Source organism: Mycteria americana, chromosome 5, assembly GCF_035582795.1.
Source record: "Mycteria americana isolate JAX WOST 10 ecotype Jacksonville Zoo and Gardens chromosome 5, USCA_MyAme_1.0, whole genome shotgun sequence".
NCBI classification, from domain to species: Eukaryota; Metazoa; Chordata; class Aves; order Ciconiiformes; family Ciconiidae; genus Mycteria; species Mycteria americana.
In genome coordinates, this window is record NC_134369.1 from 61,392,877 (window position 1) to 61,410,462 (window position 17,586).

At 43.4% G+C, this 17,586-nt stretch overlaps 1 long non-coding RNA gene across 3 annotated transcripts in view; it reads left to right on the forward strand.

Annotated features, from left to right (window-relative positions):
- LOC142410667 (uncharacterized) overlaps nucleotides 1-17,586 on the forward strand; it is a 65,450-nt gene that overhangs the window by 24,973 nt on the left and 22,891 nt on the right. The window contains exon 3 of one of the 3 annotated variants that reach the window (XR_012776001.1): nucleotides 8,242-9,361. The exons of the other annotated variants lie outside the window; for them this stretch is intronic. This is a non-coding gene — a long non-coding RNA (uncharacterized LOC142410667). Of the gene's footprint in view, nucleotides 1-8,241; nucleotides 9,362-17,586 lie in introns of those variants that run through there. 3 annotated transcript variants of the gene reach the window in all.

The following is a 17,586-nucleotide window of genomic DNA, read 5'->3' on the forward strand; positions in this document are numbered from 1 at the left end:
TGGCTAAGACAGCTGTAACTGGATTGATTTTCCAAAAAATTTCAGTTTTCTAAAAAATTTTCATGGGACTCAACTGAGATGAGTTTAAACTTTTCTACAAAAAAACAGGCCCAGAGGGATCTACCCAACCAAATCCAATTGCATTGCAACTAGCCTACCTACCTGGGTACAAATCCCTCCTTTGTCTGATTTAGAATATAGATGTAGGCATGGGGCTGCCACATGACTGCTTTAGTTGCTGGCTGTTTTGCAGAGCTTCTCTGCCTCTCTCCAGCCCTCTTTCCCCATTTTCTGCCAATCTGTACTCTTCCCCCACTGTCATCTCCTCCCCTGGTCTAGCCCTAAAAATGGAGCTGTTAAAAAATCCTGACCAGCTCTATGGACCTGTACAGTGATGAGAAAGATCTGGCTATCAGAGGACTATTTGTCACACACATTGAACTTAGCTCAGAGTCTCATTAGTTCCTCATATGGAGCTTCAAGGGTATTTGTTTAGGATGGGCTGCGAACCTATCTCAACCAAAGTTAACTCCCATTCACTGGGAGATGGAGGAGGTGGTGCCAGTAACATTACAGGGTTCAGAAATACAACACAACTTGTCATAACAAGTTGCTCTGGCAACATCTGTTAACAGCCCACAGAACTATGTAGCACTTAAGCCAGATATAGCATAATGTAGTTTTTTGCACTGAGCTGTAGCTATTTGTACCTTTCCCAGACAGCAACATATATTTCTGAGGCTCCTGGCCTCAGAAAACCCCACCATTTCTTTCAGGGAACATTTGCATTTCTCTGGCATTAGGCTACAATGCCATGCCAGGTACATCTCAGGAACAGCCTTTTTTGGAGATGTCAAGTGCAGAATTACATCAAATTCCTTCAGACACTCCTGTCGATGCTCAGCCAGCAGCAGAGTCTGGTCCAGACATCATTGCTTCTCGATCAATGGAGCTAATTTCTTACAGGAACTCCTCCCAGTTTCACCATCGCTCCAAATCCTTAACAACATAGCATCTAGTTTCATATACTCTATGCAGCACTGGGGAAGCTGGCCTGGCACCACCAGGCAAGATTATAGAAAAGCCATTTTGGCTTCTGAGCTCAGCGGTATCACCATTTTGGTGTCTTACAGTTGCTGATGGATTTGCACAGACCAACCTAGTCTCCAACAAGCAGTGAGGTCATATCAACATGGCTACTCTACCACAAATGTAGTCTGTAAGGAGGGGTAGATGATAGGGAAGGAGACAAGGACTCCTGCTTTCTTGTGCACCATCAGCATCCTGTCACAAGTCACAATTCTTTTATGCTTTTAGCATTTTGCATGAGCAATGCATGAAAGAGGTGAGTGCAAAGACAATTTCCAGAGTGAAAATTACTTGAGAATATTTCTTTTGGAATAAGGGAGCCCTTCTGGGTGTCTATAGAGATAAAAATCAAACAAGGTTAATGCGTGCCACAGCTGTGCCATACCCTTCCTCTGGCTCTAGTAAGCCTGGTGGGTTTTTCCACTGAAACAGCAAGGGATTTTCCTATCAGAAGGCAGTTGGTATCAGCAGATCTCCCAGCTTATCTAGATGTCGCATCTCTTCCAATTTAAATGCTACATCAGTGGTTATTAAGCCTGCATTGCAAAGAAATAAAACTAAGGAAAACATTCTGGAGAGTGCTCTGGATTCTATTAAAGGATTGAATTTCTCACTATATTACACTTTTTCCATATGGCTGAAACCTGGAGCTGCATAATAGTCTGAATACGCTCGTATACTGCTAGTGGTATAATCCCAGATGGTGACAAATGACCCCATTCCAACAGCAATGTATAGATCTTTACAACACCAATGCTCAACCATGCTCTTGGGATATTCCCTCCAAACAATGAATGACTGGCAGATAACATAATGTTTAACTTCTGCCTTCACTTTTGTACACGCTTTATGGCTAACACTGCAGAGCTACTCGTTTGTTAAGTACTCAGCCTTGTAACAGCATACAGATGACATGAGATATTCCCTTAGCCACCACCGAAGGATCTCCTTTGGTCCGCGAAGGTCAACTGTGGTGCACACAGTGTGTCACTATCTGTGTGTAAGGATATGCTCTGGCACGCTAGAAGTGAGCTGATAACGTCTTACCCCTGCTTGGGCCCTTCAGCTGCCTCTTGGGGAAGTGAGAAAGGCTGCCAAGCTCAAGATGTGCTGCATCCTGCAATTTGGCTTTCCCGAGAAGAACAACCCCTCCCCCAAACTCACCCACGCAGTTCTTTACCCCAAGAAGAGGTCATGACACAAAAAGTAGATAGGAGGGAAAGAGACTGCACACTTGACTATAACTGCGAAAAAGAGAAGTCCGGAGTCCTCTTGAGATGTTGTGTAAAGAGAAAGCAATCTGGGCTGTCTCCATTTTTACAGAAAGACCTCTGTGCTTTTGTGGACTTCATGGCCTGCCAGATGGAGACGGCTCCAAGTAACACTGAGCTCTTATTGCCGCAGAAAACCAAGGAGAACTATAACCCCAAGTACTGCAGGTGTAGGAGGGAATACTTGCTCAGATGATGATTCAGTCAGCATCTGAATAAATAAGGTCAGACAGCCAGAGATTATTCCAATGAAGGGGAGTTGATTTGTTTGGAGGGCAGAAAGGAGGGGTTGTTTGTTTGTTTCGTATCATTATACTGAAACCCTGCCCCGCTCTGAGTTTTTTTCCCAAGAATTAGCTCTCATTTATTTTAATTAAGACCTCAGTTCAGTAAAACATATAAGTGGGTGTAGCCTACCTGAAATGGAATAGCTGTATCAAATGCCGAAAACCTAAGGTTAGCGTACGCTGTGTAGTCAGTATTATGTAGCCTTTATAAACATATCTGCAACCGTTTTAAGGAAGACATCTCCACTACAGACCATTAAAAATAAAAAACTACTTGCCTCAGAGGGGTGAGAAAGGATTAATTAGTTAGTGCTCGTGCAGCACTGTGAAGATACAAATCGTGGGACTGTGCTATTCGTAAGCAGAAGATGCCAACAGGAAGCAGCATTGTTAAAGGCACGAGGACTAACAATGCTTTTGTTCTCACATTTGTAAATGATTCTTCTGCTATTGAAAGGTGTTGGCCTTTCAGCCTAGGAGACTGAAATCCTCTTTCTTCACCCAAAAGAGCCTTCATGGGCCGTGCATACTTTCTCACACTCCCTCACCAGTGTTCCTCACTATTAGCTTATAGATGCTAGACAGTAGTCCATTCTCCATAGCCCTTTTATTGCTTGGCCTCTGCTTCAGCTGCCAAGAAGGGTGCCATTTAGACTCAATTGTTACGGTAGCTTTTATGATCTAGACATGGTGTCTAGGATCGGAGACTTCCTAGCAATTTTGCATACGCTGCTGTGCTGCCATCAGAAGAGAAGGGCTCCCGGTTGCCAACAATGTGGGCAGAATTCAAAGCAGTGACCTACAGATGAAAGGCGCCCCATCCCAAAATGGGCCAGCTAAGCCATCCAGCCCCCGAATGCCAGCTCTTCACTGAATGAAACTGTATTGTGATGTGGTGCTAAGAAGGGGGGGGGGGAGCTGTTCTAAAATGTCTGTGGACAATGGCTGTCTAGAGCTGAGGCTGCAGACATTCAGACCTTGCTTACATAATATTTCTATCATGCACCGTCCTCCCATCCAACTCCCCACCCCATGCCAAGGTGCTGGAGGGAGGTCTTGTTCTTATTTATGCAGCATGAATACAAAATCAGAGAGGGCAGCAGAAACTTTCCACGGAAAGGTATGGTGCCTTTAGCATGCTGGGGAAAATAGCAGAGCAAGAACAGCTTCTAAGTTAGGGGGAAGAGAAGGATTAAAGACATTGGAATAACTATATCCAAGCATTTCCTCAAAAAGCAGGATGACTGCAGCCCTTTAAACCCAAGACTCACAGAGCAAAATCTGTCACAGCAGAGCAAAGCATCTTTTCTCCCTATGTTTGCTATATTGCTCACTTTGACAAGCAAAATCCTTTTTTACCCCGTTGTCCTCAGCTCCTGCCACACATAGGGCCCCTGCCCTCCCTCCCTGCCAAACGGAGGCCAGCCGAGGAAGGTGATTTTTTCACCGGGAGTTAATTTATGCTGGTCTCCACTGTGTCGTGCTGCTGTGCCGGGGTGGGACCTTTTCAGATGTCAGGACGATAGGAGAAAGAACAATGAAGCAGCAGAGTATGTGTGGCGGGTGGCCGAGTCATCCTATCACCATGTATTTGTGTAGTTTCTTTTAGTGCCATCCAATCTTTCCTTCTGTCCCTAAATGGCCTGTGTTGAAAATGTCCCTGCTTACAGTTGCTCAACTGGAATGAGGACAAATTGTTTGCAGTGGCCCCCTTCCAAATGCTTGTGCTGTAACTTTTGTCTTGACTAGTCTCTGGAGATATCTCTAGAGTGAGTTTTCTATGACTCGTTTGCACTACCCCAAAGTCATGCTGGATTTTCTTCCCCTACTCTTTCAACTTTGTAGCAGGAATCTTGTTTAACACCCCCATCACAGAAAAAGCCAGAGCGGGCAGAGCCTTAATGCTGTTATGTCACAAGTTCCCGACTGAATTAAAAGCAAGGGGGTTGGGTCTCGAGGGTGTCCGAGGTTACAAAGTGGTGCTAGCAGGCGAGGAGACTCACAGGCAGAAAAAGCACGGCCACGCCAAGCAGCTTTGAGTTATTAAGTACCGGTGTTGTCAGGACTGTGTTGCCCTCCACGCTAATACATCAGCGACTTTTGTAGGCAGAAATGCCTGGCCTCTTGGCCCTCCAGACTGCTTCGATTCAGCACTGAAGGGGTGGTGAAGGTACTCTTCCCCCTCACATTCACATGTGAATTAGTCCAGGATGAGACGGCAGGAAAAAAAAAAAGTTAGCAGAGCCTGAAGAACTAAGCCAAGAAAGGAAGGGTTTATAGTTCCAAAAACCATTGGATGAAGTTTTGCACGTAGACTCATTAATAGACATTACAGAAGAAAAGGTTCATTCTCCCCCCCCGCTTAGATGCATGACCTATTAGACATATACGTATCAATAATATTTGCCAAGGATAACTAAATTTGAAGACCATTGTTTGCTTGTTTTTAATGGATGTTAAATATTAGATATTCATCAAAAGTACAATCTGCTTTTAGAAAAGAAATACAGAGGTAATGCAATGAAATGGTCTCTTTCGACTCCACAAGAGCAGAAAAACAGGCCTGAGTAAAACATCTCCCCTTTCTCTTTCCATGCTTTGCAGAAGAGGATCTGAGCATCCTCAGGGTGAGGGAGAGTGAAGCCTGGAGATGAGACGGCCATGGTTCCTCATGGAGTCCCTGGGCGTACAAGGGCCATGATGGGGAGCAAGGTGGGTGCCCATCAGCCCTTCCTACCCTCTGGCTGGAAGTAACCAGCCAGCACACAGACCCGCTGCAGGTCTCCCAGGGGGGACTTTTCCCAGCTCAGCCTTCCCAGGGCTCCCAAGTCACAGGGAGACTTCCCATACCACCGCCCTCAAAGCATCCCAGCACCTTTCACTTTATGTCAAGAGAAATGGGAGTGGGGAGAAAAAAAGAGCGATGGAGCTTAGTGAAGGCATCTCCTGGTTACGGTCATGGGGTTGTTTAGTTTGCACATGGGGTCGCGCATCACATCGCAATGGCATCTCCTGCTCTGTGACTGTTTTCTAGTCTCCTGATTCAGCAAAGATAGGTAATCTTCACGGCAGACATATCCCTGTATCTCTGAGATAATGTTACTGGCTAGAAGTGGACAGAGCATGGCCGGACAGGGCATTCCAGACACTAGGGGTTGCTCAGTGTTTTCAGGCTTAGCAAATATAAGGATTTTGTGTGACTTTGCCATTATTCTGGGGATTTAAATCTTCACCACTAGCACTCTTTTTTTGGTTGTTTTTTTTTTTTTTTTTAACCCAAGCAATGTCATACTGTGCCTCTGCCTTCCAGTTAGTCAGCCGAATGATTGCTTGCCTTGCATTCAGGATCTCACAAAACACTAAGACTACTTTGTTTTTCATTAGCACTAGAGGGGAAAAATAAACAGGCTGGGCTCATGGTTTATAATTGCACATGTAATTACCACTTTAAGACCACTATTAGCAATACAAATTAGCTCACTGCCCTTTATATCATCTCTGCAGTGCCTCTCAGAGCGCATGTAAGCCATCTCATTTTTGTCCATCAGGCAGCCAGATTCTAATCTTGGATGCGCCAAAAACAGCACAACGTACCTCTGAAATTTGGACCAATATTTGGAGCTGTCCTGGTTTCAGCTGAGATAGTGTTAATTTTCTTTATAGTGGCTGGTATGGGGCTATGTTTTGGGTTTGTGCTGAAAACAGTGTTGATAATACAGAGATGTTTTAGTTGTTGCTGCACTAGTCAAGGACTTTTCAGCTTCCCGTGCTCTGCCAGGTGCACAAGAAGCTGGGAGGGGACACAGCCAGGATTGTTGATCCAAACTGACCAAAGGGCTATTCCATACCACATGACATCATGCTCAGTATATAAAGCTGGGGGAAGAAGAAGGAAGGGCGGACGTTTGGAGTGATGGCATTTGTCTTCCCAAGTAACCATTATGCGTGATGGAGCCCTGCTTTCCTGGAGATGGCTGAACACCTGCCTGCCCATGGGAAGGAGTGAATGAATTCCTTGCTTTGCTTCACTTGCGTGTGTGGCTTTTGCTTTACCTATTAAACTGTTTTTATCTCAACCCTCGAGTTTTCTTACTTTTACTCTTCCGATTCTCTCCCCCATCCCACTGGGGGGGAGTGAGCGAGCAGCTGCGTGGTGCTTAGCTGCTGGCTGGGGTTAAACGACGACAGGAGACATCTTTGACATTCACCATACAGCTGGAAGGAGAACCTGTCCAGGCCAATCTTTGGGCCACATCTGGCTGGTAACCGTTGTGTACCAGAGCAACTTTTTGTAGAGTTTCTCCTGGTTTGCTCTGTTTTCAGCATCTCAAAGAATCCATGAGAAGAGGTCTGCTGATACCAGGAAGGCTCAGTTTGCACTCGGCATGATCAGTTTCTTCCATATAAGTAGTAGGGAAGATGAGGAGCATATTGTCAATAAAACACAGAGGTTATTTACAATTCAACTTCTAAAAGCTGCCATAAAGTAGTGAATAGCAATGAATAAGTCCAAAGCCATTCTACTCTGTTTTGGTTACTACTTTATTCTCCCAGAGCTCATATTTTCAAAGGGACAAAGCAGAGACACCCAGAGGAGAGAAAGTCTGATTCTAAGAAGCTGTAAAAAGAAATGCATGGCCACAGATCAGGGGATAATTTTATGTCTCACATGTTTTCTGACCCTACAAAGAGCAGCTTTAAACTGTTGCTCTCCCCCTTGATTTTAGCAGAGGCTGAAGCAGACTTGATAGTTTACAACATAGGGGGTGGGTGTGAATCCTGAAAAAGTAGATCCATAACAAAATCTTGGTCACTGAGGCCAGAAGGACCCCTTGCCCACCCCTCTGCCTGTGGCAGGATTGATTTAATTATTCTATAACTGTTCCTGTAGATGGGTGTCTGGCCTTGAATAACTCCAACGACAGTGATTGTCCAATGGCCCTTGGCAGCTTGTCCAACTGCCGAACAGTTCTTCTACAGTTTTGCCTAATATTTAACCTAAAACTTCCCTTCTGCTTCAGCCAATTATTATTTGTCCCATCCTTGTTGACTAATGAGAATAATTGATCCTTGTCCTCTTTATAACATTCCTTTATGTCTCCCGTTATTATGTTCCCCACACTCTTCTTTTGCCTTTAGGCTAAAGGTGCCAAGTTATCTTAACCTTTCCTCTTAGATCTGAATGCCAAACTTCTTACCATCTTTCTTCCACTCCTCTAAATTCTTCAATCTGTCCACGTTTTTCATACAGAATTGAATGCAGTTACTCCAGTTATGCTTTAACCAGTGCCAAGCAGAGCGCAATAATTACTTCAGTAACCTTACTGACCCCATCTAATAACAAAGGCAAAATGCAGCATGTAATTAAAATCTAAAAAAATAACTATTTTTAAAAGCTAATTGCCTTAACAATCAGAACATTCTACAGCTCAGAGAACATACACTAAAGAATTTAAAGGTTATTGTTCATTCAAAACATCTTTTTCAATTATATTCCGTATATTGTATTCTGGGCTATGTGCAGTTTTACTCCTATTAGGAACGGTCTGTACTGCATCTCTCACACTCCCTCCCCCTCTTTTTATTTCCTGCAGATTTAACTCTTAACGGCTCCATGGGGCCCTGTCTACACTAGGGATATTCGCTAAGGATTTCCCGCTGCTGCAAGCACTTCTCCAGCTCCACCAGTATGGCACAGCAGAGAACTCCCACTCATGCTTTTAAATCCTTTAGGCTATTCCTACGTCTTCCAGCCTCACTAATGTCAGTGGAGCAGAGCCAACGGTGAGGCATTTTTAGAAAGTTTCCTTTACAGGGACAAAGTTTTCATCTCCTTTGCCAAGTCTGTAGTGCCCTACCTTGAACAATCCCCTTCTCTCTGTTGCCTGGCTGGTCTCTTAAAAGCTCCTCTGTCCTCTTCACATTCATCAACACCGTACATGCCCACCACAGATTGTAACTGCAGGTACTGCTGCCTTTCCATTGCTATCTCTTCAGGAATGGAAATCCTTATCACAACCCAGCACAAATGGTTCAACATTATTATCATTCTGCTGACAATAGCCATTCTTGGAAAATGGTTACATGAATTTTTGGAATCCCCAAAAATAAACAAATTTGGCTCCATTAACAGGAATGGCAAACTCAGACTGCAAACCCACTTGACTAAGCGAAGGCACTTAATTAAATTGTTTTTCTATTATGCAGATAAGCAGAGATATGACTGTTGTTAGTAGATGTAATAGTTTCTATTCTTGTTGCCCCATAGCACCTTAATTAAATTGTTCTGTTGGAAAACATGTCTGTGAATACCTCGAGGTAGAAAACACAGGAAAATATTCCTAGCAAAATAAAAATCAGATTAGTAGTGCAATATTGCATGGTAGATAGGACAAAAAGGACTTGGATTAAGATTGCAATAGGGAAGATTCAGGTTTGACATAAGGAAAACCTAACTGTGAAGGATTGGAGTATATCATCTGGGGAAGGAGTGATTTCCCATACTGGATTATCTTCTAGTACGATTTAAATGAACAGCTGACAGGAATGATACAGACATAATTGGTCCTACCTCGATCCACACTGATGACTGAGGATCTGTTGAGGACTCTTTCACCCTGTTTTTCTATGATTGTACTTTGCTTTAAATTTCTAAAGAATGAAGTAAACTCCTGCTCTCATTTACATTCATCTGAGCCTCTTATATTCTATAAAGGTTGCATATTTACAAATGAGATCAGAATTTGGCTTCCTATAATAACACATCGTAACATGCCAGCAATTGCTCCATAACAACGAAATAGCAAAGTACCTTGTTATATAGGTCTTGTCCCTTAACCAGTACATACAAGGCAAAATAATCACTGCTTTTTATAGCGAGACCTCATCCAAGTGTGTGTAAGACTTTCTCATACAGCTAAGTAAAGTAACACCTCCGCACATCTTCCACCTAGAGAAGAGGTAGCTCTGGAGGACTGAAGGAAATCAAACAGAAATACCACCTGCAAATTTATAGTGTGCAACCAGGCATTGGTTGGAGTCCAGGCAAACACAAACTTACAAGACCTAGTACATTTGCATGGTTCTTTGGTAGTTAGGTATTTTCTTCCTTCTTTATTTATTACAATGCTCTGGTTAGAGATTAAATTTAATAGCTCAGTATTTGTTTTTTTCCACTTACCTTGAAATAAGATTTGCACACATTTTTGTAACTAGACTAAAAAGCTGCCAAGTGGCTTTTTAAACAATTCTCAATGCTTGCAGAAGAGTTGTTCATGGCCTCTTACATACGAGTACTTCCCTGGAGCCACATCAGGAACCGATCCCCTGTCCCACACAAATACAGCTTTACCCTCTTTGTCCAGAAGCAGAAAGGCACTTCTGCTTAAAACATACCAGGACACAAAATCCCCGTTGTATTCCACTAGCAAATTCTGCAATAAGACTCAATTTAAAGCCTATTTAGGTCAGTTAAAGGCTTGCCATCGACTCAGTGAGTTTTGGGACAGGCCCTTAAAATGTAGGTCTTAAAGACAGGAAAGCCTCCTTATACACGATGGCTCTTAGGGAAATCACTGAGGTCAGCAGAGGCTGATTGACTTCAGCAGATCACTGAGCTCAGCAGATGCTCAGTGGGACAAGAATTTTGTGCTGATCCAAAGCTACCAGAGAAATAAGTACGAAGGTGGGAAGACTGAAGAAAGTACGTCCTCCCCACGTGGCATTCACCTGCAGGCTGTCAGCACTGCAGCGACTGGAAAAGCCAACCAGACATCCCTACTGAGCCATGCTGTGCTTTGTAAGTGACTAAAGAGGTCAGCACTCCCACATCGTGTAGAAATGGTTGCATGATGTGGTTTCTATTTTTAAAATAAATTTAAGATTCCATCCTCTAATTCATACAAAAGCTAACAAAATACAGTGTTTTTTTAATGATGTACAAATCAATATTATAAAAAAAAATTAAGCAAATATTTCACTTGGCAAGAAAATATAAAGTATCTCATTCTCATAACATGCAAGTTTTATATTTACACAGCGTAAAGCGTCCCACATTACCATAATGTGTTAGTAGCATGAAACATTTTTAGCTGCGATGTCTTAAACAAAGCTTGAGTTACTGTCTGCAGTGCCCTTAAGCTATATGTCATATTCTTCACAAGACTGAAAAAAAACACATAGAGCAGCAAGCAGTAACCACATTAAGGTTTTACACTTACAAACACAGAAGGTTTAACACTTGGCAAGCCAAAATTCCCCTATGACCTGAAGACATGCAGATCGTGACCTGAGAATTAAGCGCTGTGTTAAGCAGTCAAGCTGTGTCCCTAAAGAAAAGACAAAAATAGCAAAAGACTAGCTGAGCCATTGGGTCGGCATATGTCACGTGCGTCCAGGCCCAATTCAGAGTCGATCTGTAGCCATGCAGGGCCAAACCTGACCTAGCCCAGCCTTTCCAGGCAGGGCTTCCTAAGAAGAAGGGTTTTCAGAGGTGCTCCACACCCATTGTCCCCACTGACCCCCAGGGAACAGGAACATTTAAGCTATCATGCAACCAGAAAACACCACAAGAGAAAATTTCATTTTGTCTCCATCCAGAAACAGAAAGCTTCTGGTATTAGATGGATGGAAAGAGACAAAGTTAAATTACTTTCCCCTGTGTATTCCTAGCCATGAAGATGCACTCTTGCCCTCCCTGTCTCCCTCCAAGGGTTCCTCCCAAAAGCAGGTGCCACAGTCCTGAAAAGCCTGGTGATAGAGGGGAAAGAGAGGGAAGAGGGGAAATTAAAATGTGAAACAAAGGTTTTGAACTAAATGTTTAAAGATACATTGGTAGGTCTTTGTTTAAAGAAAGGTCTGCAAGGCAGAGAAGTTGGTTTGAGAAAGACGAAGGTCAGCAGAGCAACAGCTCCAAACATCAGAGATGAAGAGGAGGCATGCAGGGAGAAGAGGGGAGTGTGAAACAGCTGCCTGGGGGAGCTTAAAAGGGATGCTCAGCATGCTCAAAACACTCTCATTTTGCCATAGTAGATCTGCTTGTGCCAAATTCCCACACAGAAAAATCTCAAGGACATGAGACTGACCTGGGTATCACGGGTTTACTTCTCTTGCTTTCTTCACTGCAAGCTGTGTTTAGCTTGTAAACAGACAAGTTTTCTATTCTCAAGTATTTATTGTATTCCTTACAAGATATTTTTCAAAGTTGATCAATATGAAGCTTATCCATGAAGTTACTATACAATTCCTGCTGGATTAAAATTGGACACTTCTCCATTTATTGGTAAATTGCCAAATGCTGTTACAAGGAACACTCAGCTGTAATGAACTTTTATTCAGGGTCCCAAGGTGCTCATTACAGAGAGATGTATATATACATATATATATATATGTTAAATTAGGCAACGAAAGAATCCCATGCTGCATAAGACCTGCTCAAAAAGCAGAATTTCCAATCTGGAGGGAATCCTGTTATTTCAACTTTCATTTCCATCCTAAAAAAGGCCAAGAAATCAAAATATCAATGAAATAAATTGGTGGAACTCAAAGATCAGAATAATTTAGGTTTGGAAATGTCTATAGACAAAATGCTGACACTTCCAACTGAAAATATAATGGTCCCAGGCTGAAAAGTCCTGGAATATGATCCTCTTCTCACATGGATAGAAATCAAGAATAATTCTGCTAGAAATCCATGAAGTTACACTGGCGGAAGCCTTCACACAGATAATAAAAATACCCAGAATTACAAGCATTTTATAAAGCCAAGTGCTTTGGAAAGCTTTATGCTTGCAAGCTTCAGGGCATAAAGCAACTTAGGAATTAGGAGGAAAACTTCATGGCTCATCCCCACTGCTGCAATGGTGGAGGCCAGGCAGTCACGCAGCCTCACCGGGGCCATGGGGAGCATGGCTGACGGCTGCTCAGGCTAACTGCAGGAACATCTATATTCTCTTTTGTTTATAGCAAAAGCTGGGATTACGGCCCACGTTGCACACGGGCTAGTGCATACGGCTTGGGAATGGCAGGGTCCAAGTTGTCTGCTGGGCTTTCCAGGCGGCTGATAGACCCAGGGAGGAAGCAGCAGCCTGCTCTGCAGTGGGAAATACTGGCTGTCAGAAGCAGCCAGGCAAGCTCTGGCAACGCGCTCCCGAGGAAAGCGGAGACAAACTGTCTGCCCAGCGTGCTGAACGCAGAAGTCTTGGACCCATGAGCAAAGAAACTCTCTTTGGACGCTTGACTCCTCTCCAGGGTTCAGGAAACAAGAATTTAGATATATTCATTGCGAGGGACGCGAGGTGTCACCGAAGAAACACGCCATTCTGCTATCAACTGCTCCTTTTACTGAAGAGAACTCAAAACAACTCCTCCGGTTTGTTTTTTTTTCTGTTTGTTTTTTTTAAACAAGATTCTTTCAAAAGGCCATAGCCTTCAGGCCACAAGCTAATCTTTAACCACCCGCTTAATTTTTCTGAGCAAGCTGGCACCAACCGTTGTTGGAAGCGGTCACTTTCTGGAAAAAAAAATGGACATTCCCCTGCAAAGCTGGTTCTGCAGAGGAGCCGGGGATGGCTCGAGCTCTGGGCAAGGCAGACGGCTCTCTGCATCACAAGAGAGCCAATGCCAGCAAAATTGCCAGCTGACTTCTGCCGAAAAAACAGAAATCGAGGACGAGTGCTGCTGCCATCACTTCCAAGGGTGAGGGCAGGTGTGTAAGAACATTTCTGCCTGGTTTCCACCATCCACTCTGAAGATGGTCCCCATGTCTGGAGCAGAAGAATTACAACAATGGGAAGGTGTGGTCTGGTCACCATCGGGCTTCAAATCTAGCGTGCAATAAACACTTTGAAGGCTATAAAGTTCAGAGCTGGGCTTCCAAATTCAGTATGTTAATTCATGCCAAATCTAGTCAGTTTAACCTCTGAACATGACTACAGCTGGTTTGTAGAAGCTGGTTAGGGAGAGAGACAAGAGCCTTTGGAGTGCCTCATCTGCAGGCACTTATTTAGGGTCCCGCACTGGGACTAACTCATAGGTCTTATTTTTTAAAAAGTTGAGATCACCATCTGATTGTGTGTAATATGCTGCTTCTCTAAGGATTAGACCACAAAATAAAAGACTTAAGGAAATTAATGCCCCAACTTTAAATTTGAGATTTTTTTTTAGAGGGATTTAAAAAATAAAAACACAATAGCAAAAGAACAAAAATTGTTTTTTCCAGAGAAACTAAGATCCCACTCCAAGAAAGAATGCAGAATACACTGAACCAAGAGTTTTCTAGAAAACTTCAGAACCGAGCTGAGAAAAGCAGGTTGATTTGCCCCCAGCTGTTTATATTTAGTTGGGGGCAAATCACTTCAAAGCCATATTCAGTCACCACCTGAGTGAGAAAATGCAAAGGAAGGGTCAGTCAAAAAGCTTCCCATGGAGTGACCTGCATTGTTCATTCCTGACTCATTCCCTGCCACCACCCCAGCAGTCAACCTCCTGAACTACCTCCATCCTACAGTCTTCTCTAGCCTCCACAGTGATTTCTGTAAAGTCAAGGACAACGGAGTTGCAACAAAACCAAACTTCAAGTCATTGAACTCTCCCACAAAATATGGTCAGCTTTTTCCACACAATTCTACCAAAACTTTCCAAGTCTCAGTCTAGGGCCTCAGGTATTGGATCATTTCTCCTGCCCAGAGTAGGAAATAGCATCCACTTCAGGAATTATTGAGGAAGCTGGAAAATCTGGAATTAATGAAATAACTTGCGATCAGGACAAAAAGAAAAAGAGTCCAACTTCAGAAATCAGCTGGATGGAGCCAAAGTTCAAGGCAACTATATTTACTGAAAAAAAGGAAAGCCTGATCTAATCTCTCACCCAAAACCCAACCACAGTGTCTGGACTCAACAGGGTCAGGTTATTTTCCCATAGTATCAACACCACAACTAGAAATAGGAAGAACCACAACTGTCAAAAGCAGCAACTAATTTTCATTAAGTTTCCAATACAGCTTTCTGATCAAAGTGACAGTTACACTTCAGTAAAGTCTTTTGATCTTTTTGATGCTCAGCTGAATGGAATCATCACATCTTCAGAGCCATGCACACTGAGAACATAAATTCTGACTGCTCGTTGCTGGAGATATCGCTTGCTATTTTTGTTCTGGTTATTTTCTACTTTGAGAAAAAAGCTGAATTATCTCTGTCAAAACCAACAGAAGTGTTGTTTAAAGGTATGGCAAGATATACGTATAAAATATTCATTTAATGGAATACATACAATAGTTTTTACAATAACCTGATGAGTTCCAGAAGTGGACTTGATACTACACAGCAGTCAACCATGCTGGTAGATACATTATACCAAAAGTGCAGAACTGTTTCAGAGGTAGATTTCAAGAAATAAAAACATCTGACCAAAAATATAAGGGGAGGGAAAATATGAGGCGTGCATGGAGCAAATGGAGATAGCATTAGAGAATGAATGCAACACAAACCAGCGAATGGTTTAGTAAAAAGCACAATTAGTCTCACAGGTTTGCACGCTGAAGTCTCTAAGCCAGCAGTTCCTGAGCTGTGGTGTACAAACCACCACTGGCCAACAAATCTTTGGTGGCTGCCCGCTGTCAGCTGGCTGAGCATTGTCTTTCTTGTCCCAGATGTTACATCACACTTAAGATGTAGTTAATGGATGTCAGACTAAACCAAGCTGCTATCATTGCCACAGAGGCATTTACAGAACGGCATATGGGAAATGAATCAGATCAAAGGGCTGAGAGTAAAAATTTATTTCACCTCCTCTACCTATATGGAGATACAGAGTAGTCCATGTTAAAAAAAAAGAAAGTTTCTTTTGTCTGTTCAAAAATTTGCACCAGCAAGCTTGAACGGTCAGCTGGAGACCAAACCACGGCTGATATATCAGTCAATGCAGCATTTAAAGGAGTTCACAAAGGAAAAAAGTAATTTTGACTCCTGGCTTAGAGAAATTCCTGGCAAAGGAAGAAACTATGCTCGACCCCCAAATAACCAAACACCCATCCACTGCATATGGAAATTATTCTGCCACCATTTTACTGCTCCAGCAGAGGTGGTGTATGGCCCTTTCGAAGCCTTGGCTCTTTTCGAAGGCTATTATTTTAAACATTTTAGTACTGGGAACTGCATGGAGCTGGCAATTACAGAATTAGAGTGCAGTGTGGGGAATGTCACTTTGAAATCATTTAGCTCAGTTCATTTCCTTTTCAAGCGCAATAGAAAGCAGATGGAGCAGGGAGGGCCAACATGCCACAGAAGAACTCCCCAGGCCTTGGCCAGCACTCTCCTCCCTAGGACTTACAGAGGGGTCACCAAATCCTCGTACAGTTATTATCCTTTAGGAAAACCACATGCTAGAATTCAGTCAGGGTCCTGGTCTTTGGAGCAAGTCGCCTCACTCCTAGGTTTGTGTTACACATTGAATGTTAGACCTAAATTGCCAACAAGGTCAACAGGGACACAAAGCTCACATCAGAAGAGCAGTCCAGGGAAGCCAGAGAGAGGCCGGCGGAGCACAGCAAGAAGATTAAGTGCTTTGGGAAAGAGAAGCCTTGATAGAGAGAAAGAGGCCACCAAAGAGTTGTCAATATGAAGGAAAGGCTGTTACCAAAATAAAGGTTTGCTGTATGCACAAGAGAGTGCAAGCTTGACTTGCAGTAAAGATACGTTGAGGTCAGGAGGAAAAAAATAAATTAAGTGCCAGGGGAGTGAAGCATTGCAGCCTCTGTTTGTAGCTGATGCCGCATCACTGGAAGTGTCGAGGAAGAGTTACAGGAATTTCTCCCGGGGACCATCTAGCTAAGTGTGATCTCGCCTCAGAGTGAGGGGAAGATTTCCAGGGATGCTCTCCAGCACAACATCTCTTGGATAATGTAATAGAGCCCGTTACAGCTTGTGCTTTGTGTTATAAAGAGGGATTCCCCAAAGGAAAGTAATGTATAATATGAGAAACAGATCCAACCCTTGTCTGCTCCACAGCACTAGCAAGCACATTAAAAGCGGGCCATGCTCTAAGCTTTCTGGTAGTCATTGTCCAACATGCAGGCAGCAGCATGATCAGCACTGCTCCCACTTGTTTCGCCACTACTGAACAATTTGCTTGTGCTCATCCCTACGGCCTTTGCTGCTATTTCATACCTATCAATAGATCTGCCTTCTTCTTCAAAGAAAAGTCCATTTGCTTGAGGCATTGTGTCAGATTGGCAGGCTTGTTCCTCAAGTATCTCCAAGGCATAGACAAGACTGATGCCAAAGATAAGGGCAGCTACCCCAGGTTGATGGCACTGACATGGGACGCAACATCATCTGCTCTCTATGTCAGTCTCTTCATGCTCAGAGGAGATGTTGGCTCTAGAAGTCATTTACCCCTGGAAGACTAGTTTGTGCTGTGCACCTAGGATTACTCTCAATGGAGGCAACACTTCTGGATACATCAAACCAGCTTCATGCTCCCTGTATCAGCAGTTCACCTTCTAGAAACCCACAGTGAGATAAAAAACTTTTGCTGTCACCTTAGAGAGTTCTACCACTCCCAGTTCTCACTAGTTGCTGGCAACCAGTTCAAGGCTGGTTATTACCACCATGGCCATGATTGCGATAGAGGTCTGTGAGATTAGCCAGTTTGTCTTCTCATGAAATATCTGCACTGAAAATACCAGGAGGCTAGTACAGGTGCTTGCCCAATGTGCACTCTCCAGATAGCCAGGTAAATTCATGAAACTCCTTAATATCCTCCACAAATACCTCAACCAAAGAGATTGCCACTCTTCCCTTTTCTGAGCCCTAAGCAGAAGGCTCAGAGAGAATCACCAGCTACACCAGACAACTGCAAAAGAGCAGCTATCTGAAACTGCTCTGTGCCACAGGAGCTGGGGTTCTCCTCCTACCTCAGATATTGGCAACCAAACACTTTC